General features: G+C 31.3%; 1 non-coding gene across 1 annotated transcript; it reads left to right on the plus strand.

Moving 5' to 3' along the window:
- Positions 1-1,332: 1,332 nt before the first annotated feature.
- On the plus strand, positions 1,333-1,439 carry LOC139894911 (small nucleolar RNA R71). The gene has a single exon (XR_011775387.1). It is a non-coding gene; the product is annotated as a small nucleolar RNA R71 (small nucleolar RNA).
- Positions 1,440-6,261: the final 4,822 nt, after the last annotated feature.

Below are 6,261 nucleotides of genomic sequence, written 5' to 3' on the forward strand. Positions count from 1 at the left end.
GAATACGGCATTAAATTTATACTAGCACCTAAGTCTGCCAATGCTTCTATTGAACTAAGACTACCCAGAAAACATGGAATTGTGAAACTTCCTGGATCTGATAGTTTTTCTGGTATCTTATTCAACAGTACTGCAGAACAATTAGCATTCATAGTAACAGCAGAGAGTTCTTCCATTTTCTTTCTATTTGTAATTAGATCTTTCAAGAATTTAGTATATCTTGGCATTCCTGAAATTACATCAATGAAAGGAAGATTTACATTTATTTGTTTAAACATATCCAAGAATTTGGATTGCTGGGCTTCAAGTCTCTCTTTTCTCATTTTACTAGGGTAAGGAAGTGGTGGTTGGTATGGTTTAACATAAGGTTTAGCTTTAACTGTCTTATCTTCATTAACCTTTTCAACTAACGGTTCTGTTTCCTTATCTTGCTCAGGTTGTGGTTCTTGTGGAGTAGGAATAGAGTCATCAGAAATTACAGGTATTTCAGATAGTTTAAGTGTAATACCACTTCTTGTGGTAATGGCTTTAGCTGTTTCATTTCGGGGGTCAGCATTTGTATCGCTAGGTAGACTTCCCGGTTTTCTTTCACCTATCAACCTTGCTTGGTTGCTTACTTCTTGTTCCAGTTTTTGAATAGAAGCTTGTTGATTTCTAGATGCTTGAGCATTTTGTTCATTGGTTTGTTTCTAAGATGTGAAAAAATGTGTTTGAGATTCAACTAGATTCGACATCATGTCTTCTAAATTTGGCTTTTTATCATCGGTTTGTGGTGGTTTGTTTTGAAAAATAGGTCTTTGCTGATTGGAAGTATTATTGGATACTTGTTGATTGCTAGGACCTTGTTGGTTGTTGTATGGAACATTTCAGTTATAATTCTGATTTTGATTGTAGATCGGTCTTGGCGGTTGATAATTATTCTGATAATTATTTCCAGGCCTTTGGTTTATGTATGAAACATTCTCTCTTTGTTCCATTGTTTGTTCAATACTAAGACAATCTTTTGTCAAATGTGGTCATCCACACTGCTCACAACTAATTCGTATTGAGTGAATATCTTTAGTCATCTTTTCCATTCGTCTCTCGACAGCATCTATCTTTGAGGAAATGGAATCAAAGTCATGGCTAGAATCGGCTCTAGCTGCTTTAGATGATCTAACGATATCTTTTTCTTGGTGCCACTCATGTGAGTGGGAAGCAGTGTTATCAATAATTTTGTAAGCGTCAGTTGCGGTTTTCTTCATAATGGAACCACCAGCTGCTATATCGATGTCTTTTCGTGTAGTGATGTCGCATCCTTGGTAGAATATTTGTACTATTTGACAAGTGTCTAAACCATGTTGCGGACATCCTCTCAATAACTTTCCAAATCTTTTCCATGCTTCATATAGAGTTTCGTTTGGCTTTTGTGTGAACGTAACAATTTCTCCTTGAAGTCTTACAGCTTTAGATGCCGGAAAGAATTGTTTAAGAAATTTTTCAACTAAAACATCCCATGTATCAATCGCCCCTTCAGGTAACGATTGTAACCAATCTTTGGCTTCTCCCTTTAAAGTCCAGGGAAATAACATGAGATATATCTGTTCATCCTCCACTTCTCTTATTTTAAATAGAGTACAGTTCCTATTAAAGGTTCGAAGATGTTCATTTGGATCTTCCTTCGGCGCACCACTAAATTGGCATTGATTAGTTACCATATGTAGGATTTGTCCTTTGATTTCATAATCTGATGCATTAATGTCTGGTTGAGTAATTGCGTGACCTTGGCCAGTGCGTTTAGCTCTCATTCGGTCTTTCATACTTAGAGGTTCTAGATTTTCCATGATTGAATTTGTTGAATCTGAATCACTAGAGAATTCTGATTTAATGGTTTATTCCTCAACAATCTCTGTTTGAATGATTGGTGGTTCCGGAGGAAAGATTAATGGTTCAGGATCTCTGAATTTTCCCTGAATATCCTTCGGATTCTCAATTGTGAGGTCGGGTTCAAAAAATGGATTATCTGAAATTTGAATTGGAGTACTTGGTCAACCTGATGATGATTCTAAAGAAAAATCAACGGCGACAATATTGGCTAGATGTCTTGATCTGGTTACTGGTGGTGAACGTATAAAAGGTGGTGAACATTTTGCTCGTTGCATTCACTGAATATCCTATTAGTTATAAAATATAAAAATTATATAAGTTATCAAATTAATAGACTTTTCTGATTTTGCCCACGTTTCGAATAGCCAATAGATGCAGCAGGTAGCCAGGACCCTTTAAATCGGAAGCCCACAACTCGCCACTAACAAATCCAACTATTACTACGAACCAGAAAATTTTGGATGTCTATCAATTTAACCGCTTAAAATAATTTTTCGTTGAAGTTTAAAGAAATTTTAGAAAAGAAATAGAAAATTCTATATCCTAAAAACTAGAGCGTCGTGAAATAAGAAAGAAAAAGAACGCGTCGAAAAATGTCGAAAAACAAAAGGTCAAAAAATAAGCGTCGAAAAATATTAAAAAGAACGTAGCGCGTCGAAACTTAAATCTAAAAACTAAAAATTAAAAGTTGCGTCTAAAAATATTAAAGCTTAGAGAAATTCTAAATCCAAAACGGCAATAACTTAAAAAGTACTAAAATTTATAAAACGGCGTCGCAAAATTCTAAAGCACATAAATCTTAGTCTAAAGAAAAAGCACTTAAGGGATTTTACGACAAAGCCTAAAAATCTAGAAATAAAAATAACTATGGCAAAAACTATGACTTAAAACTAAATACGAACGAAAAATACAAATATTACGCTAAAACAAATAAAAAGATACAAAATATAAAAATAAACTTAAAGTTGTAAAAAAACAATTTTTATAAAAATATTATTTTTATATTATTTATTTTATAGAACTATTAATTTTATATATTAATTAAAACTAGATTAAAACTAAATAATACAAAATAATAATAAAACTAAAACTAAATAATAAATAAATAAAAACCTAATTAGGTTTTAATTAATAATAATAATTATTATTAACTAACCCTAATTGTACCAGTTAAGGAACCAGGCCTGTCAAATCAAGCCATGCGATCGCATGGCTTCGAAGTTATAATTCCATACGATCGCATGGGCTAGGGTTTCGGGCCAGAATTTGGGCTGCTATAGTGTAGCCCGATTAATTAATAAAATTTTTTTCTGTTTTTTTACTTTTTACTTTTGTTATTAATTTTATGTTTTTATAAAATATTTATATAAATAAATAAAAACTTATATTTTAAAAACTAAAATAAAAATAAAGAAACTTTATAATTTTATATATATATTTAACAAACTCTAAAAAAAATATGTATATTTTGTTTTTCTTTTTATATTTTTGTATTTTTAATAATTAAAACGTATTTTTACAAAAGCGTATTTTTACAAAAGTAAACTAAGAATCTTTATATATATATATATATGTATATATATATATATATATATATATGTATATATATATATATATATATATATATATATATATATATATATATATATATATATATATATATCATTTCGCTTCCGGCGTTTAAGCAGGTCCCTGGCAGCGGTGCCAAAAATACTTGATGTTAAAGCGAAGGGGTACAAAATAGTTATATTTTTACTACAAAATACTATTAAATAAGATACAATTTTACACAAGTTATTTATTTATTTATAGAGTGGATATACCTAAACTTTGCTACAACACTTATAAGCAGTGTACCTAATCATACAGTAGTGTAGTTTTTAGTAAGTCCGGTTCGTTCCACAGGGATGTTAGCCAAGTTTAACGCTATATTTTTAAAAACTATATTTTTAAAAATATAAATATATATATAAGTAGTATTATTATTATAAAAGGGGGTTTTTAACGTTTAATGACCGGTTTGTCGATTTTAAAACTTTAGTCGCAGTTAAAACCTAATTTAAAATATTAAAAATATAAAAGACTTAATTTAAAGCGTAAAGTAAATAACGATAATGAAATTGCGATAAATAAAAGTGCGATAAATAAAATGACAATAAATAAAATTGCGATAATTAAAAGTGCAATTAAATATGAAATAAAGGAATTATGCTTATTTAAACTTCCGTAATCATGATGTTTGACGTGTTGATTTTAGTTTATTACCATGGGTTAATTGTTCTTTGTCCTGGATTATTTAATATGTCCGTCTGGTTTTTGTCCATAACAGTCCATCAGTCATAAATATAAAGTGCGAGTGTCCTCGTAAAATTATCCTTATATCCGAAGTCAAATATTCCAACTAATTGGGGACTTAAACTATAATTACACCAATTTTCCTTGTATGTAATTCACCCCTGTTTTAATAAGTCCATTAACTATTAATCCATTCCCGTGTCCGGTTAAATGAACGATTATTAGTACTTATAAATATCCCGCCCATCGTGTCCGATCGAGTGTATATGGTTATTTATAGGTATGTCCAATTGTAAATCTTTATATTAAATTAACAAACTATCATTTAATTAAACAAATATAAAGCCCATTAATAGCCCAAAGTCTAATTTCCACAAGTGTCGTTCTTTTATCCAAACCTCAATTATGGTACAAAGCCCAATTACCCTGTCTTTAATATTTAGCCCAACATCACGATTACTTCGGCTTAAATAAGCATAATAATAACTTAGCTACGAGACATTAATTTAAAAAGGTTGAACATAACTTACAATGATTAAAAATAGCGTAGCGTTACACGGACAGAATTTCGACTTACACCCTTACAACATTCGCTAACATACCCTTATTATTAAAATTAAAATTATAATATATATATATATATATATATATATATATATATATATATATATATATATATATACACACATGTTGAGAGAATGAAGAAAGAAAAAGATGTGTTTTTGTTCGACCAAAACTGCGAAATTTATAGATGTGGCCAGCATATTGGGGCCATGCGATCCCATGGAAATTTCACTTCCAGGCCATGCGATCGCATGGCCTGCTTTTCCAGCTCACATGGATTTGTTTTCTTGTTTGCCGACGATTTTCGCATGGCCTGCTTTTCCAGCTCACATGGATTTGTTTTCTTGTTTGCCGACGGTTTTATTAAATATATATAATATATAAATAATTTTAAGAATTATTTATATATTATATTATATTTATGTGCATAGTTGACTTGTAATTTTTGCTCTGTTGCGTCGCGCGTTAAGAGTTGACTCTGGTCCCGGTTCTGGATTTTCGAACGTCCTTGCGTACAATTTAATATCTTGTACTTTGCGTTTTGCGACTCGTACTCTTGTAATTTTGAGATGTTTCTCATCAATAATTTGAACCACTTTGATTGTACTTTGTACTTTTGAGCTTTTTGGTCGTTTGCGTCTTCAATTCGTCGAATCTGTCTTTTGTCTGCACCTTTTATTATTTAAACGAATATCACTTGTAAATAGAACAATTGCAACTAAAAGCTTGTCTTTCTTGAGGGATAATGCTATGAAATATATGTTCGTTTTTAGCATTATCGGTTGTTTTGATTTCTATGAAAGGATATATCTCGTTGTGAAAGTAGTGAGTATAGTTGATGATTTGTTGAATCAGAATTGAAGAATGTAACATATTAATTGTGAATTTATATATCTCTCGGGTATTACCTACCCGTTAAAATATTCTCACCATTAACAGTTTGTACAAAAGAATTTTTAATTACAATCTTTATGAAAATATACTTACATATATATTTTCTTTAGATGTAATCATGGATTTACTGAGTTAACATAATATTAATCTCATCTGGTTTTCGATTATTACTAGAATATATAATCTCTAAAAATTTAGATATTACATAATCGCCGTAGAATATTTCTTCAATGAAGTTATGAATTAACACTTCATCGTTTGTTGTTGTTGGTATTCCTTGGTATCTACAGGGCATATGACGTTGATGCTCGAGGTACAGATTGTGATGTTGAGGCATGTGATGCGGACGTTGTTGTTAGTGGTGGTAATGGTACTGTTGGTGTTGATGATGGTGGTACTGTTGATGTCGGTGATGCTGCTGGTACTTGTGGTATTGAGGCTTACGATGTAGATATTGTTGGTGGTACTGGCGCTGCTGCTGGTGCTTGTAATCTTTGCACCATATTCTCCAACGCCACTAATCGAGCGGGAAGCTCATTGACTTCTTCTATTACACAGGGATGATCGGCGATTTAGACGAGCGGATGAATAAGATCTAGAATTTGAGATAGTATATAATCGTGATGAGATACTCTGGAAATG

Source organism: Rutidosis leptorrhynchoides, chromosome 2 (genome assembly GCF_046630445.1).
Source record: "Rutidosis leptorrhynchoides isolate AG116_Rl617_1_P2 chromosome 2, CSIRO_AGI_Rlap_v1, whole genome shotgun sequence".
In the NCBI taxonomy this organism is placed as follows: Eukaryota; Viridiplantae; Streptophyta; class Magnoliopsida; order Asterales; family Asteraceae; genus Rutidosis; species Rutidosis leptorrhynchoides.